Genomic DNA, 19,071 nt, shown 5'->3' on the forward strand with positions numbered 1-19,071 from the left:
CTTTTACTTTCTGTTTTTGTGTGTTCACATGATTAAGATACTATGGTAATCATGTTTTATAGCCTTTATTCCAATAAAGTGCCAAATAAAGCCTTTGAGATAGTGTGGATACTTGCTAGTTTGATTCTGTGCAAAAACAAAAACTTTTACGTCCAGTGCAGAATTTCTATGATTTTACCGGAGCTTCAAAAAATTCTTAAATTTATACACAGTTTTTATATGAAAAATATGTGCGTCGTCCTAACATTTCAGAATTTTTAGAGTCAGGGAAGTATGGTGTCCATTCAGATCTTCACAGAATGTTCTGTTTTTGACAAATTCTGTTTTACATGCATAGTTTGCTTATTTTAACGTTTCCATAGCTTATATTTGGTGATATAAATTATGGGAATGATATAATACATTAGATATCATGTGATAACAATTATGAATCTTTTCGTGACAGTACCTAAGTGAATGATCTATCTTTATTACACTAACCCATCTCATGAAGTTCCATTAAGTTTTGTGTAATTGAAGTTTTCAAGTTTTGGGTGAGATACCGATATGAGGTGAATAAGGAGAAGCAAGAACCTAAGCTTTGGGATGCCCAAGTCACCCAAAAGGTAATATCCAAGGAAGATTCAAGCGTTTAAGCTTGGGGATGCCCCGGAAGGGCATCCCCTCTTTCGTCTCCAACACTATCGGTATATCTTACTTGGAGCTATATTTTTATTCGTCACATGATAAGTGTTTTGCTTGGAGCATTATTTTATTTTGTTTATCTTTGTTTGATGTTATTTATAATCTTGTTTTTCAATAATTTTTTCTGAGAATTTCCGTTATAATGCTTGAATTGCATGTGTGATGTGTGTTGTACAAAAAACAGAAACTTGTGTTGCCATATTTGAATTATCATATTTTACTGGAACATGGAAAGTTTCTGAAAGTTTTACACAATACTTTCATACAAATTATTTATCATTTTCCTAAATTTTCATAATTTTTGGAGTTACATAACTGCACTATTTTAATAGATTTCTACAAACTGTTCTGTTTGGACAAATTGTTGTCATAGTTTTGTTATCTACTTATCCTAGTGTTTTCATGGTTTATATTGGTAGATATAAATTATGGAAATGACATTATACAATACATAATGTTTAGAAATTATTACGCAACTTGTTTTGGCAGTACATGAAGCGTTGACTTACTTTTATGTGTGCTAACCTATCTCACGAGTTCTTTTCAAGTTTTGTGTGGATGAAGTTTTTGAGATTTAGGTGAAACCGGGATATGAGAGTATTGAAAGAGATATAAAAGCTCAAGCTTGGGTATGCCCAATTCACCCCAAGTAAATATTACAAGAAGTCTCAACCATCTAAGCTTGGGGATGCTACGCATCCCACTTCTCTTCGTCAACAACTATCGGTCAACCTATGTTGATCCTAAATTCTTATTTGTCCACATGATATGTGCTATTCTTGGAGTGCATTTTTATTTAGTTTTATGTTTGAATAAAATACTCAGATCTGAAAACCTTTATTGAGAGAGAGTCGTCATATAATTGCTTAATTGTTTAACTACTCATTGATCTTCACTTATATCTTTTGAGAGTAGTTTGATGTTTACTCTTGCGAGTCACTTATATTCTAAGAGTAAATTGTGAATGAATGAAATATCATAAATATGAAATTATCAATGTGCTTTATGTCTTGTAATAGTTTTATATTTGGTTTAGAAAGTAAAATCTATTGAAGTTTGACAATCACTTTGTTGGTCATATGAGCAATTCATGAATCATTAGTATAAGAAACATAACTTTCACATACAAATATATTATCTTGGACATATTTTATGATTGTGGATAGCCATCGATTATTTCCAACCTTGATCAAATATTTGAAGTTGGACAAGGAAGACAACATAATGCTTATGTTTGGGTATATTTGCATAGAAGTTATACTGTTATGAATCCTCCAACATGTAGTGCTTATTTAGAACCTTTTGCTAGCCAAAACTTCATACTAAGTAGAGATACTACTTGTGCATCCAAATCCTCGAACCAAGTTTCTTCCATGAGATTCCACCATACCTACCTATATATATATATATATATGGTATTTCACTGCCATTCCAAGTAAATTTGTATGTGCCACCTCTAAACATTCAAATAAACATCCGTTTTGTGTGCCAGTACCGCTCATGGAGCGATGAGGCGGTCATTATCTTCCATGCTAAGCGAATTATTCTGAATATGAGTGTTTATTCACTTGTCATTGCACGAGATATGATCGTAAAATGGATGCCGAGTCCTGTATAATACAAAAATAAATAAACAAGAACTCCTCCTAGAAAGTTGATTGTTTGGATGGTACCCGTGTATACGGCTAGCCATGGAATGCGTGTGAATGGTGGAGGGGGAGTAAAATTTCAATTCTGTTTGGGAACTGCGAATAATGTGATTACCATGGAAGATATTGAAAACTCTTTTGTGACGTTGACAGGAAAGGCATACCAACCAAAATTACATAATAATCTCTGTTTTAAAACAATGAGCTCTGGCACCTCTCCAAATCCCTGCTTTCCTTCGCAAAGGGACAATCTATTTATTTTCATGTTACTTACTTTTCATGTTGAGTCAACTTCTTATTCCAACCTCAATCTATTAGTTGGTAAGCACCATGTGGTGGCGAAAGATCCAAACACATATATCCACTCAAATAAATTTCATCATGATTCATTATTGTTGACAATTATCTTTATGATAAATATGTTGGGAGGCGAAACATTAAGCCCCTATCTTTCTGTGTGTTCGATGGATGTTATTTGTTCTAAAATATGCTTTGAGTATTAGAGATCATAGGAGACTATATGATAATTGAGTATGTGGAGCTCTTACTTAGACTTGATGATGCATTGAAATTGTTTGATGACTAAGAACATATGATGTTGAGTTTCAAGAAAATACATTGTTTGAACCATGCATGTGAATTACTCCCTCCGTCATGGTTTAGAAGGCACGCTTGGAAAATCTGTGGGACCAAGGTAGAAATCGATTGGTTGTGAGATGTAGCAGGTGTAAATGCTAATGCGCCTAATCAACTGAGAAAATACTAGTACTAATGTGTGAGCAGCAAATTGGGAGGGCGCATCCATGAGTAGTACTAGTACTAATTAATAGGAGTAATTGCTTCCGCGCCTTAAACCTTGTCTATTTTGAAAATGCCGCAAGTTTAACTGTGCCTTCTAAACCGTGACGGAGGGAGTAATTGCTAATCAACCATGATGATTTTTATGAAACATTTGGTGGTTATGATGCTACAAAAAGTGATTGGAATTATCATTGATCAAACTTACATACGATGCTAGCATTCACATTTCATAAATTATTTCTTTTATCATTTACCTACTCGAGGACGAGTAGGAATTAAGCTTGGGGATGCTGATACTTCTCCAACGTATCGATAATTTATGAAGTATTCATGCCATGTTTGCCTATGTTTACAATACTTTTATATAGTTTTGATGCACTTTATATGATTTATTTTGAGCTAACCCGGACCGACGCTGTTTTAGCAGAATTACCATGGTGTTGTTTTGTGCAGAAAATGAAAGTTCTCGGAATCGCGTGAAACTTTTTTATAATTTTTTTGAAGGAAATAAGAAATATTGGAGCGAAGAACCACCAGAGGGGAGCCACCCGTGGGCCACAAGACAATAAGGCACGCCCCCTAGGCCGTGCCCTGATGGCTTGTGGGGCCTACGTGGCTCCGTTTGGCATGATTCCAATGCTGAAAAATCCTAGATATACCAGAAATCACAGAAATAAAGAAAGAACTTCTGCTCTGCCGCCGCAACTCTCTATATCGATGAAATCCCATATCGATCCTTTCCAGTACACTGCCGAAGAGGGGAAATCATCGCCGATGGCCATCTTCATCATCCCGGCGGAGGCCATCACGAGGAGGGACTAGTTCACCCTCGGGACTGAGGGTATGTACCAGTAGCTATGTGTTCAATCACTCTCTCTCGTGTTCTTGAGATGGCACGATCTTCATGTATCACAGGCCTTGTTAATCTAGTTATATCATATGATGTTATTCCCTTGCTACCTTGTTGTAATGAATTGAATCTTTCCCTTTAAGATCTCGTTATGTTGGATTTAATATTTTGGTTTGAGAACACTTGATGTATGTCTTGCATGCGTATACCCGTAGTGACATTGGGGTATTCAAGTGATTCCCTTGATATATGTTATGGCATCAACTTGCGGATTCCGGTGACCTTGGGGATCTATGCATAGGGGTTGATTGCACGTTTTCATACTATGTTCTCCGACAGAAATCTTGGTGTGCTCCTTGAAGTTCTTTGTGTTGGATTGAATATGATAGTTCTAAAATTATTGATGCATGTCACATAATTTACCCATGGATACTTGAGGTGACATTGGAGTATCTAGGTGATATTAGGGTTGATTGATGTGTATCGTGGGTGTTATTCTAGTACGAACTCTAGGGCTGTTTGTGACACTTATAGGAATAGCTCAAAAGATTGATTAGAAAGAATAACTTTGAGTTGGTTCTACTACCTACACTAATTTCATCTTATTGTTCTCCGCTAGATAGGAACTTTGGAGTGATTCTTTGTTGCACGTTGAGGGATGATCATATGATTCTACTATGTTAGCATTGTTGAGAGATTGCACTAGTGAAAGTATGAACCCTAGGCCTTATTACCAAGCATTTGTACAACATTTTGCTCATTGTTTTACACTTGTTACCTTGATATTTTTATATTTTCATATTACAAAAACCTATATCTACTATACATACTACACTTTTAGTACCATCTCTTCGCCGAACTAGTGCACTTATACAATTTTCCATTGTATTGGGTGTGTTGGGGACACAAGAAATTTTCTGTATTTGACTGCAGTGTTGTTTGAGAGAGACCATCTTCATCCTACACCTCCTACAGATTGCTAAACCTTAGGTCATCCACTTGGGAGAAAATTGCTACTATCCTATAAATCTCTGCGCTTGGAGTCCCAACATAGTCTACAATAATACACTTGTGTAGTAGACATAACCTATCAAAAGTTGTTTCGGGATGCGCACGAGTGAGGACAAAGTGCTAAGAAGATACTAGTGTTGATCTATGGGGCTAGACTATATCTCGACATGAGTAACGACCATCGGCGCATGTGTCCAGAGCGTTACAAGTTGGTATCAAAGCTGACCCTTGTGGTTACACGGATATTTGCGGGCGAGGTGCGTGGTCATGATGTTCCGATGTTTGTGACCCATCGTGGAACACGACATGGTGCATGTACCAAATTGGACGTACCGACGTAGGTGCCAAGAAAGAACGTTCCTGTGACCCAACAAAGATGTTGATTCCTCTGACTATGTGTGTGATAGCCTGCCTTAATAGGGATCATAGAGTACTCATATCAATAAGGAATTTCTTCTATTCTGGGAGCCCATTCATAAAGAACTCCAAGTTAAACTTGCTTAGCTTGGAGTAATTTCAGAATGGGTGACCTACGTAAAGTTGTTCCCGAGTGCACACAAAGTGCGAAAAAAGACTAGTGTTGATTTGTGGGACCAGTCTATGTCCCGTCAGGAGTAACGACCACTAACATGTGTGTCCTGGGCGTTACAGTATGATGGACTCTTATGGAAATAACTTTGTTTCAGGGATTTGAATGTGTAAATAGTATTTATGCTTAGCACTAACAGATAGAACATGTGCCAAGTCAAGCCACGTGAATTTTTCGGACGGGCATATCATCCTAACATACCACATCATCATCATTTTAATGCATGCTGACATTCAAGATAACATATTATCCATTGCTAGCTACTTGAGCATGACATGTACAACTATCTCTACTCCTAAAAGGAGAGTTGGTAGTCTCGCCTCACGGTTTTGTTGTCTCAACTCCCACCTTTGTCTGGTTTTATTTTGTCTCTTTTCCCACCTCCCATGATCCCTCTTGACACAAAAAAACGGACAACGACCACATAGTGAGACCCCTTCGCATGAAAAAGGGACCAAGACCCTGTAGTGAGCCCCCTCGCACATAAAAAAATGGACGAAGACCCTATAATGAAGCCCCCTCCCATGAAAAAAACCCGGACGAACCAAGAGAGAGCCCCCCTCGCATGAATACGAGGCTGCCCAATTTTCTTGCCCCTTTCTTCCTTCTCTCACGAGGAGATCGAGATCGCTACCTAGGGTTGCCACGAGCAGAAGACCTCGCGCGTGACATAACTAGGAAGCCGCCCTCACCTCCTGTGGGATTGAGAAGTGGTATGTAGAGCGGGGGGGGGGTGTGAATAGACACTTCACAAGACAAATGAGAAGTTTTTAATTTTCTTGAACTTTAGGCTAAAATTTGCACAAGTTAATATACCTCCAAAACTTCCTACACATGCATATCTAGAGACTGAACAGTAGAAAGTAAATATCATGCAAGTATAAGAGAGTAAGGGATGGTAGAGCTGAAGACACGATGATTTTGGCGTGGTTCCGATAGGTGGTGCTATGTTACGTCGATGTTGATGGAGACTTCAACCCACGAAGGGTAATGGCTGTGCGAGTCCATGGAGGGCTCCGCCAACAAATGGTCCATGGACAAGCAATCTTGTCTATGCCATCATGGCCTACGTCCACGAAGAACTAGCCTCACTCGAGTAGATCTTCATGAAGTAGGCAATCCCCTTGCTCGTACAAACTTCTTGATTCAACTCCACACGATTTGAAGGCTCCCAAGCAACACCTAACCAGTCTAGGAGACACCACACTTCAAAAGGTAATAGATGTTGTGTTGATGATGAAATCCTTGCTCTTGTGTTTCAAAAGATAGTCTCCTCAACACTCAAGCACTCTCTCGTAGAAATTTGGCTTGGTAGAAGAGGATGATTGGGTGGAAAGCAACTTGAGGAGGCTAGAAATCAAGGATCTATTTGTTGGAGTGGAATCCCTTGATCTCAACACATGAGTAGGTGGTTTTCTCTCAGAAAATAAATGGTGTAAATGTAGTTTCGTTTGGAGGTCTCTCTTCAAAGAGAAGGTGGTGGTGAAGGGGTATATATAGGCTTCACCTAAAATCTAACCATTACAACATTATTGCTCAACTTGAGGACACCGAAGATAAATCATGGTGGTATCGACTAGTGCAAAAGGTTGTGGCGTTTGGATTTTCAGTGGGACTGAAACAAACGACTCGGAGAAATCGATTCGGTTCACCTTGAGCAACCCAAAGAATCGGAGGTTCCGATCGTTTCATCTCGGAGATTCCGAGATTAATACAATCGACTCCAGCAAGTTGACCGTTTCTTTCCGGTTGCACCAAATGCAGTTTCGATGGCACCCAGAAGTTAGGGTTTGGCACATGGTTTGTGTCATAGTTGACTTAGTGGAATCGAAAGGAAAACTTCGATGGGACCGATTTGGCTTTACGGTTTTGTGCATAAGTTATGTGAGAATGTGGTTGAGGGTTTTTGGTGGAAAATCTCTAAGCACTTGAGAAACCAGATCACCATCAATACCTCATCCCTTTTAATAGTATTGGTTTTCCTACGGACTCAATGTGATCAAGATCACTTAAAGCAAAATGCGTAGTCTTGAAGCCTTTTCCAATATGTTTCCTTTACATGAGAGGGGTTCCGCATCACACATCACAACCATGCCTATCATTGAACTTCTGTGAAATGTGTTTGAGAGAAATATTAGTTCAATGACATATATGTTGATATTAATTAGCAAAACCACCAAGGGATCAAATGCACTTTCAACCTCCCCCCTTTTGGTAATTGACGACAACATATAAATCAAAGCTTCCACAATGGATATAATTAATGAATGATATTGTCACTTTGAGAAGTATGTGATAAGCAAGAGCTCCCCTAAATTTGTGCATTATTTTGAATTTGCATTTGAATGCAAATGCACAATCGATTAGGATCATGGGTCACTCTTTATTGTCACATACATCTTGGCGGAGTGCATAATATGATATGAATAAATTGCAATGCACATATCACCAAGCATACAATTGAAGATTCATAATATGTAGCATATGGATAAGTAGCCATAGGATCAAACAATAAAGTGTATAATCAAACACAACATAGTGTATGATAGCTTTTAGAGACATATGACTATGGCAAGTCCCCCCTACACATGTGCAATTCTCTTTTGAGAATAGTTGCTTTTGGAATGCTCGGGTTGAGGGAGTCCGGGAATGAGGGGTCCCTGGGCCGCTTACCTATTTCTATGGGCCGGAATCCTGAGCCGTCCTATTGTCATTATTGAACTCTAAATAGAAGGTGATGATGTACTCAATACGGATTCTTCTAACGACTTGGCGTGCACCCCATGGCTACGTGAAGATCGGCATGTTTTCTCCCTGATGTAATCAACGTTGGGTAAGCCTAGCACCCGTGGTATCTATATAAACTAGAGGGCTAAGATCATAGGATGGACTAAGATCATTACTCCTAGGGTTTAGACCACAACATAAAATATCGAGATAGATCAACTTTGTACTTGATACTCTACATTCAGTATAAACAAGAGCAGGACGTAGGGTTTTACCTCCATCAAGAGGGCCCGAACCTGGGTAAAAATTGTCTCCTTTGTCTCTTGTTACCCATCAATCCGACATCCATAGTTCGGGTCCCTTACTTGAGATCTGACGGTTTTGACACCGACATTGGTGCGTTCATTGAGAGTTCCACTAAAGGATCATCAAAAGGATCAATGAATCGCTTGGTCACCAACAAAGGCATTAACACTGTTGATATTCTTGTCCCCGACCAACTTTGTGTGTTCAGCAGTATTGTCCCGCATGTCAAAGCAACTCGTTACCATGATCAGATCGAAGGGTTCGCCTTGGGCTAGGGAATCAAGTTTAGCGACCTAGATTACGTCACCGATACCCAAGGTGATCTGATCCTTGCTCGGATCTCGGCTTCAGCCAAAGAAACCGGAAACCCCAAAACCTTGACTTGGGTCCCCTCCCCGACCCTGCGTCCGGGGTAGTACTTACTTGAGATCCGGCCTCAAGCATAGATCCGATCTTTGCGTTCGAGAATCAGGGGTTAACCTTGTCTGAGCACACTCTTTGTGTTGATGCACCGGAGATCAACTCCACTAAAATTCTGAGGACTAGTCCGACCAGGCTCTCATTGTCAAACTGAACATTGGCCTGGATCCGAACTACTGAAATTTCGGATGTCTCTACCCCGATCTACGATCAATCCGGCTTTGAGCCTCGACACAAGGAATTTTATTTCCCACCCACCTCCCACTTAGTAGCCACTATCGACGACTTAACTGATATGCTAAACTTCTCTTTGGATGAGGTCGAAGACATGTTTTCGGATGTCGAGACATCAGCTGCTCCCACGATGGGGCGATGGACCACCACCTTCACCTACGACGTGTACATGGTGGATACCCCTAAAGACGATAGTGTTGGAATTATGCCCTAGAGGCAATAATAAATAGTTATTATCATATTTCCTGTTTCAAGATAATCGTTTATTATCCATGCTATAATTGTATTGAATGGAAAGATAAATGCATGTGTGGATGTATAGACAAAACAATGTCCCTAGTGAGTCTCTAGTTGACTAGCTCGTTGATCAAGGATGGTTAAGGTTTCCTAGCCATAGACAAGTGTTGCCACTTGATGACGGGATCACATCATTAGGAGAATGATGTGATACACAAGACCCAACCTATAAACGTAGCATATGATCGTGTCATTTTGTTGCTATTGTTTTCTGCATGTCAAGTATACATTCCTATGACCATGAGATCATGTAAGGGATGCTTTGTGTGTATGAAACGTCGCAACATTACTGGGTGACTATAAAGGTGCTATACAGGTATCTCCGAAGGTGTCCGTTGAGTTAGCATGGATCAATACTAGGATTTGTCACTCCGTGTGACGGAGAGGTATCTCGGGGCCCACTCGGTAATACAACATCACAAACAAGCCTTGCAAGCAATGTGACTAAAGAGTTAGCCATGGGATCTTGTATTACGGAATGAGTAAAGAGACTTGCTGGTAACGAGATTGAAATAGGTAAGTCGATACCGACGATCGAATCTCGGGCAAGTAACGTACCGAAGGATAAAGGGAATGCCATACGGGATTGTGTGAATCCTTGACATAGAGGTTCAACCGATAAGATCTTCATAGAATATGTAGGATCCAATATGGACGTCTAGGTCCCTCTATTGGATATTGACCAGAGAGTGTCTCGGTCATGTCTGCATAGTTCTCGAACCCGCAGGGTCTAAACACTTAAGGTTCGATGATGTTTCGGTATAGTTGAGTTATATGTGTTGGTGACCGAAGGTTGTTAGGAGTCCCGAATGAGAGCCTAGAAGCCACGAGGAGCTCTAGAATGGTCCGGAGGTAAAGATTGATATATAGGAAGTCCTGTTTTTGTTATCGAAAAGATTTCGGGCTCATCGGTAGTGTAGTGGGAGTGCCGGGAGGGTGCCCGGGTGTGACGAATAAGATGCGACCCTTTCCTATTTTGGGGGCGAGGCCTCAAAAGGGAAAGGGGCGCATCTAAACGTTTCACACGCGAGATAATCATAACATTACATAACTGCAAGAGTGACAAGTAGGGCATACACTTGCCATCTGATAAGAGTATAGCATTAAGCTTACAGACACACATTATTCAGAGCATAGTTTAGTCCCGCTACGGACACCATGAAATAAGTAAGACTATGAAATCCCGCATGCGGGCCCCACAATCACGACCACGACCTCAGTCCTCGGGATAGTTCACGTACAGTCGGCCAGAGTCCTCATCGAACTGCCACTTCAGCTGGTTGTCATCAGGATCTCCCGCGTCGGGCGTACTTGTACCTGTTGTAGTTTGTAGTAATCTGTGAGCCACGGGGATTCAGCAATCGTATGACCTCGGTGTCGAATCTAGCCAAGTTACTGGGTGAGGAAGGATAAGTGTTTGGGTTTGCAGCAACCTAAGCATATATGGTGGCTAACTTACGATGATCAGAGTAATCATATGGTGGTCTACGCGAGCGATCGAAGAGTAGATTGATCACTAAGTGATCCTGAACACCTACTTACGTCACACATAACCCCACCGTGTTCTCGATCGGAGAGCGATCTCTGAAGGAGACAATCACGGTTATGCACACAGTTGGTAGTTTTATTAGAGTTACTTCAAGTTATCTAGAACCGGATGTTAACAAAATATCCACATTTGCCACATAACCGCGGGCACGGCTTTCCGAAAAGATTAAACCCTGCAGGGGTGCTCCAACTAGTCCATCACAAACTGCCACGGGCCACAAAGTAATCCTCTATCACAAAACTCGTGATCTCGTCGGATTCTGAGAGGAAAACCTCAACTTTGAGGAGACCCAAAGCTTCACCGGAATCCCTATACGCAAGATATATCGTTAAGGTAAGGCAATTCTAGCAGGACCTCTCGACGTGTCGACGAACCCGATAGGAGCCGTGTATCTCGTTATCAGGACAGGGTTGGATGAGCTCAGCGTACAGTGGCCTGATAGAAATCTCCCGAGTTGCTCCGGGTTGTCCCCGCACACGACTCTAGTTTGGACCAACACTCATGAGGAGCACTGGCCCGGGTTGTTGATTAATTCCACGGGGTAGCTATTCCCTATGCAAATTATTATTAGGTTATTAGCAGATTAAAAACCAATGTTGGGTCCTGCCAAACGAGCCTTAACACTACACAATTTATAAAGGGGGTCCTCATAACAACCCCGAACGTGTTAGGAGCGATCAGTTATGGAATCAAACACCGGTAACCGAAACTAAGGCGGCAACAACGGAACAAATCACCTGGCAAAAGGCTAGGCCTTCCATTATTTACCAAGTATATAGGTGCATTAATTAAATAGCAGTTTAAGCATAATGATATCAAAATACCGATGTTATCACATGGGACAGGTGGCACCTGCAACTAGCAAAGCTACTCATTAGAGGTAAACCAAGCCTACTTAGCCAAACAACATTTGCTAGGAGAGGGAGGTGTTTGGGGTTCATGGCAAAGGCAGGTGGCATTTATATCAAGTGGTAGACAGAAAGCTTGTAATGAGGAAACGTGACTCTAAGCATAACAACGCTAGATACGGTGTCAAGGTCACGATCATCTTGCGTGTGATGTCTTCAGCTTGGAACTGCTCTTGTTCTTCCTGCACGTACTCTCGAGAATCCACGTACCCGCTCTATGTTCCCGATGCTACCCAAGATAAGATAACAACCAATTAACACCAGCAAGACATAATGCAACAATCAATATGATGCATGTGTGAAGAAGGAAGCATGCATCACTATTCTAGTCACTTTCATATGCATTAGCTGAGTTAATTGAATTCTGGACAGAACCTCAAATTAAGTTATCTTGACATGCATGAATATGGCATGAACATGTGCATCACGAGAATACAATGCAAAAGCATATAAAGAACATAGAGAACAGAGTCACGGATCAACCAGAAACTACAAAACAAGTTTCAAAGGCTTACAGTTCAAAATAGCCACAAACACACTCTAATGGGCACTCACTGGTGTAACCAGGTTGCCACATGATCAAGCAACAAATTATAAGTCGGGTGGTGCATGGGAACATACCACACCATCAACAATGCCCACACAAGCTTCAAAATAATACAAACATACAATCTGTTTTCAACAGGAACATAGCAGTTTGTCTACAAGATTTAAAGTAGCTACAACCTTCTAAATGAATCACACAAGGCATGAAACTGAAGCCATACAAAAGCTCTACAACCCTGTACAAGAAGATAATGCAAAGGAACCACCCATGAGCAGATCTGTCGACCCTAACTTGGACAAAAACTATCACAGATTGGGACTTAGTGAAAATCAGAGATTTTCACCAGCTGCTTATGCTCTGAAGCATTTTGGCAGCCTCCAAAATGATATCTACAGGAGGTGTATAAGCATGAGATTTGACAGGGAGCTAAGCAAACATAAAAGCTCACAAACATTAGTTTGTTGCATGGGCTAATTCCCAACATAGTAGCTAATTCACACAAGACAACAGCGGAAGAAAATAACTTCAGATTCCTAGACTTAGTGAAATTCATAGGTTTTCACAAGTCTGACAGATTCAACCAAGTACCCACTTTGATAGGGCACAATAGGTGCATACAAATCCCTAAGAACAAAATGAAGGCCCCATGCTGTATAGGGGTTCACCCACTACCATTCCATCAAGGAATCATCCACAAAGGGCCAAAGCACCACCTAATGTAAAGCAATAAACATGGCATCATACCAGAAAATAACACTTTTATGAAGTTGCTCTAAAGTTAAATCTGACTGCACCAATGGATTCCTCGGATGATTCTACCACAAAATCATATATCATACATGGGTACTTGCATGTAATAACAATGCACAAAGCTAGCTCGAAAATGTCACATAGAATCCTATAAGCTACAAATAACTGTCATCACATGTGGAAGCTATCACATATGGTATAATCTACACATGCATATTCCTAGGACAAGATCAACTGTCACGCCCAAGATGCGACCCTATCCTCAGGGATAGAAGCGCATCTCGTCGTGTCGCAAGAATGGATATCGTTACAATAACATGTACTGAAAAGAAGAGATATATATACAGAGTTGGCTTACACTCGCCACAAGCTACATCAGAGTCACTTCAGTACATTACATACTCATCAAGAGTAAGAGCAGGGTCCGACTACGGACGAAAACAAACGAGAAAAATAAGAACGACGTCCATCCTTGCTATCCCAGGCTGCCGGCCTGGAACCCATCCTAGATCGATGAAGAAGAAGAAGAAGAAGCAACTCCAAATGAACAATCAACGCGCTCGCGTCAAGTAACCTTTACCTGTACCTGCAACTCGTGTTGTAGTAATCTGTGAGCCACAGGGGACACAACAATCTCATTTCCAAAGGTATCAAGACTAGCAAAGCTTAATGGGTGAGGTATGGTTAAGTGGTGAGGTTGCAGCAGCGGCTAAGCATATATTAGGTGGCTACACTTACGAGTACAAGAAATAAGAGGGGGGTGATCTACGCATAGCGGACGTGACTACTGATGATCAAATGAATGATCCTGAACACCTACCTACGTCAGACATAACCCCACCGTGTCCTCGATCGGAGAAGGAACTCACGAAAGAGACAGTCACGGTTACGCAGACAGTTGGCATGTTTTAATTAAGTTAACTTCAAGTTATCTAGAACCCGTGTTAAACAAAGTTTCCACGTTGCCACATAACCGCGGGCATGGCTTTCCGAAAGATTTAACCCTGGAGGGGTGCTCCAACTAGTCCATCACAAATTACCACAAGCCGCATAGAAATCCTCAATCACGAAGCTCGCGATCTCGTCGGATTCCCTAGTGGAAAACCTCAACTCTGAGATTACCCAAAGCATCACCAGAATCCCGATGCACAAGATATCTCGTCAAAGGTAAAACTAATCCAGCAAGGCCGCCCGACGTGTCGACGATCCCGATAGGAGTCGTGTACCTCGTTCTCAGGACACGGCGGATGAGCTAGACGTCGGGATCGCTAAACCTCCGGGTGACCAGAGGGTCGCCGGACATCGCTCAGGTGGGACCAACACTCATGAGGAGCACTAGCCCGGGGGTTGATTAAATTATCCTTGGGGTCCGGAAAGTCCCTATGCAATTTTATTAGGTGTTTAGGCAAAAGTAGTACAAAGTTGGGCCTTGCCAGACCACCTTTAATCTAAAACGAATTATCAAGGGGGTCCCCATAACAACCCCGATCGTGTTAGGAGCACTCATTTATGGAACATAACACCGGTAGCCGGAAACTAAGGGGGCAAAGGTGGCACAAAACACCAGGCTAGTAAGGCCGAGCCTTCCACTTTTACCAAGTATATAGGTTCATTAAATTAAATGGCATTTGGATATGGTGATATAACAAGGAACCCATGTTATCACATGGAAGCAACTGCACCTGCAACTAGCAACGCTATCAACAGGGTTAAGCAAGCGGTAACATAGCCAGTCAGTGGTTTGCTAGGTTGCACAGGTTGAAGGTTGCATGGCATTGTTGAGAGGCTGATATTTAACATGTGGTAGGCATCGAGACATAAACGATAGAAGCAATAAAACTAGCATGGCAATGATAGTAATGGTATATGGGGAAATGGTCATCTTGCCTGAGATCCCGCTTGGAAGAAGAATGACTCCGTGAAGCAGACGAACCGATGTAGTCGAACGAGTCCTCACTTTCCGACACACTTGCGGAACTCCACCGAGACGGAGCAAACCGGAAAAGAATCAACACACGATATTCATCACTCACATGCATGATATGATGCTCACCCTAATATGATGCATGATCAGTTAAAATATGCAAGGCATGGCATGGCATGGCAAATCACATCACACAACCACTACACATTAAGTGAAGCTCAATATGCAACAACGAGTTGCATATTGACGAAACTCCACATACGAACTGTTTAGTTCCCTCTTGATTACGTACACGGCATATTAAATGTTGTTAACATGGCAAGGGGTGATGCACAAGTTAATCTACCTATCTAGGCATTTTAAATGAGGCCGGAAACAACTTATAACATCTCCGAGATGACCCCACGCGTTAAATTCTAATTCTGTCCAGGTTTGTCCTAATCACATTTTAAGTTTGTTAAACAGAAAAACAAAGTGGAGCATGTGATTCTACACGTCGTCCTACTCGATTTACATATATAGATCATCTCCAACGGAAGTACGGATCAAATGTTACGAGCAGAACGGTATTAGCACGGCACGACACGCGAAACGATGCAACCAGCAAGCTTAACGGTTTTAATGATGCATGAGAGTTGGAAATTGTTAATCTACGCGAAATTCTAGTCAAGTTTCATATATAAATTGTCTCGATCCGGTGCACGGTCTTAAAGCTACGGGTGTTAGAAAATCGATGTTTTTTTTCTGAAATCCTAGTGCAGCAAAATAAAAATAAAAAACAACAATAGGGGAAACAAATAATGGGGCCAAGCTGGGATTCGATCCCAGGAGCCCTTGGATCGTTCCATACGAAGACAACCACTGGGCTACGGAGCTATTGTTAAACAAATAAAGTGGCGGCACTAATTATGCTATTGAACCAGAACGGATCTAGGGAAAAAAACGCTAAATATTGAGTTCCAGCGCACACAAGGTTACAGAGACCTGCGGCCATGGCAATTCCCAGGGATGATGGCGCCGATACGGCGGGGCTGACGAAGGCCGGGAATGGGCTGATCTATCAAGGGCCTACCGGATCCGCTGGGGAACGACGTGAGACGGCGAGCTGCAGGGCAGAGAAGGCATCCATGACGGGGCTGCTGCGCCTTCGTTCAGTCCTGACAGGGGGAAAACAACAGAGAGGAGAAGGATTAGAGGAGAGGGAAGGATGGGTCACGAGGGAGGAGCGCTGGGCACGGGTGCTGAGCCAGAATCATGCTGGATCTGGACGCCGGCGTGATGAAGACCTCTCGGGCTAGCGCGGGCGAAGCTCCGGTTCTGCTGGACTCCATGCGCTCGTTCCTGTCAGCCCGAAACAGAGGGAGGGAGAGATGAGAGAAAGAGAGAGGGAGGAGGAGAGAACCAGAGGAGGAGAAGAGAAGACCGAGGCATGGCCTTGGCATGGGGTCGACCGGTTGGTCAACGGCGGTGGCTGCAGGCTTCCAGGAGGAGCTCGGGATCGAGCTCCTCTCGAATTGGAGCGCTGGTTCTTGGAGGTTGCAGGGGAGCTCTGGCTGGCTGACTCGCGGGCGGGAGCAAGGATAAAGCGGCGCAACGGGTTGGCCAGATGGGGAAATTGAGGTGGCAAGTGGCGGCGCTGGATGGGACAGGGGAGGATCCCTAGGGTTTCGGTCTGATTTGGGATATGTAGGTCTATCTATACTAAATTGGTTTAGGTCTAGGGTCTTTTCAGACCCTCTAATCTAAACCGGACGATCGAAAAAACTAGGTTAGGTGGTCCAATGGACAAACCGATGATGGTTTGCGGTAAAACGGGGTTGACCCGGACCCAACGGTCACGACCGCCGGGTTCGGGTTCCGGGAGGTTTTCGGACTGGGCTGCGTGTAGGGTCGATGCACTGTGCAGAGGGGCTGGGTGGAGATGAGAGGGAAAACAGGCACCCGGCAACATATTTTTAAAATACCGAAAAAACGTCCAACGATAGACCGAATACGGCGCCGCTACGGTCGACCGTTCGGGTACCAGACGATCTCCGATCGCGACGAAATTCGACAAGCGGTCTAGCGATAACTAATTATGACCGCACGTCAAATCTCAACCCGATCAAAGAAAGTTTTACGCACACTTTTAAAACAGGGTTTTGAGGGTGCCGCGGGCGCGTGCGAGTGCGGTCGGACTCGGAACGGACAACGATGAGAACCTGCAACTAACCACGGATGCAAGTTTTGAAAACTGGCGGCAACACGGCTGCCGATGCAATGCAGATGATGTGCATGATGCGATGATGATGCGACAAAAGAAAATAGACACCCGACGAAAACAGAAAGAGAGGGGAATCTTCTGGAACGTCGGCATCGGGCTGTCACAACTCTCCTACACTACAAGAGGATCTCGCCCCGAGATCCAAGAATGAAAGGAGGGAGAGGATGAGAAGGAACAAGAGGTAAAATTTAGTCGCTTCTTTGACAAACGAGTGAAACCAGCAATCCTTGCAGGTTGCAAAGAGATGAGGAATGATATGAGAAAGAAGCAAGAATTCATGGAAAATTTCGACAACACTTCGGTAGGAAAATGGGACAAAAAATTCGATAAGAAGAGAGAATTACACAATATACATAACAAACAACTAAATAGAGCAAGGGAACACCATGATCTTGATAGAACAACAAGATTGACCCAAAAGAGCAACATCACAATGCCTCCGGAACAATAGAATAGGAACTAGCTCATATGGAAGAAGAGAATGAAGAAAGAATGACAACAATAACTCGAATGAACTTGGCAAGCATCCTTGCAAGAAGAATTGAACGGAGTTGTTGTAAAAACAACAACGAAAAGAACAAGATAGAAGTGGACTTATGGAAACCTTTTCAAACTAATGAAGTGACAACCAGCCACTACCAGAAACAAGGATTGATTGGGCGAACAAGATATGAACAATTCTTACACCAAGAGGATACATTGAGAACTTGGATTAATGACAAGCACCATGATAGCAACAATCCATAAGAAAAGCTTTAGGTGAAATCTAAACCAAGATAGATCAATGAAGAAATCATGGGTTGCAAATATCTCATGATCATAGAATCGGTGGAATTAATTATCTCATTCTTGAAAGGAAAACTCTTCGAGGCTCCTACACTAACAAGAATGCTATAATACCACCTCAAAGGATAAATGAAGAACAATTACACATAGAAATGCAAGAGAAAGGATACTTGAGGTTCTCCAATAAGAATCTTGAAGAACACTTGAGAATGAATCACATACTTGAAGAACCACCAAGAAGGACCTCCGTATACGAATGAATGAAGCAACGATAAGAAGGTACAAAATAATAAGATTATGACCTTGCCATGATTTAGATGAAGCTTCACAAAGAGATTACTTAAAAGAACTTGGAACTCCGGAAAAAGATAAGCACACGAGAAAAGAATTGAAACCATGAGCCACTCCGGAAGAAGAATTCAGATTACTATGAATAAGAATAAGAATTATGTTATGCTCATCCTTCATCAAGTTAAATTGATGACAAGCAACGGATTTAGCATATCACTTATTCTACTAGAAATGAATCTTGGAGAGGCAGAGAGATAAGCACCACTTGAGGCAAAATTAAGGAAGCACCGGTAAGAATTCACAATTGAATGGAAACACCATGAATTAATGGAGATACATGAGAATGAAGAGATCATAAGCCACCTGAGAGAAAACTTGAACAAGGCACCGGATAATCGAGAGGCGAACGAAGAGACAACAATGGAGAAGAATTGAGGATGAAAGTTGAAAGCTGAGAACGAAGAATCTTCTAAAATGATGGCCTT

This window comes from Hordeum vulgare, chromosome 3H, assembly GCF_904849725.1.
Source record: "Hordeum vulgare subsp. vulgare chromosome 3H, MorexV3_pseudomolecules_assembly, whole genome shotgun sequence".
NCBI lineage: Eukaryota > Viridiplantae > Streptophyta > Magnoliopsida > Poales > Poaceae > Hordeum > Hordeum vulgare.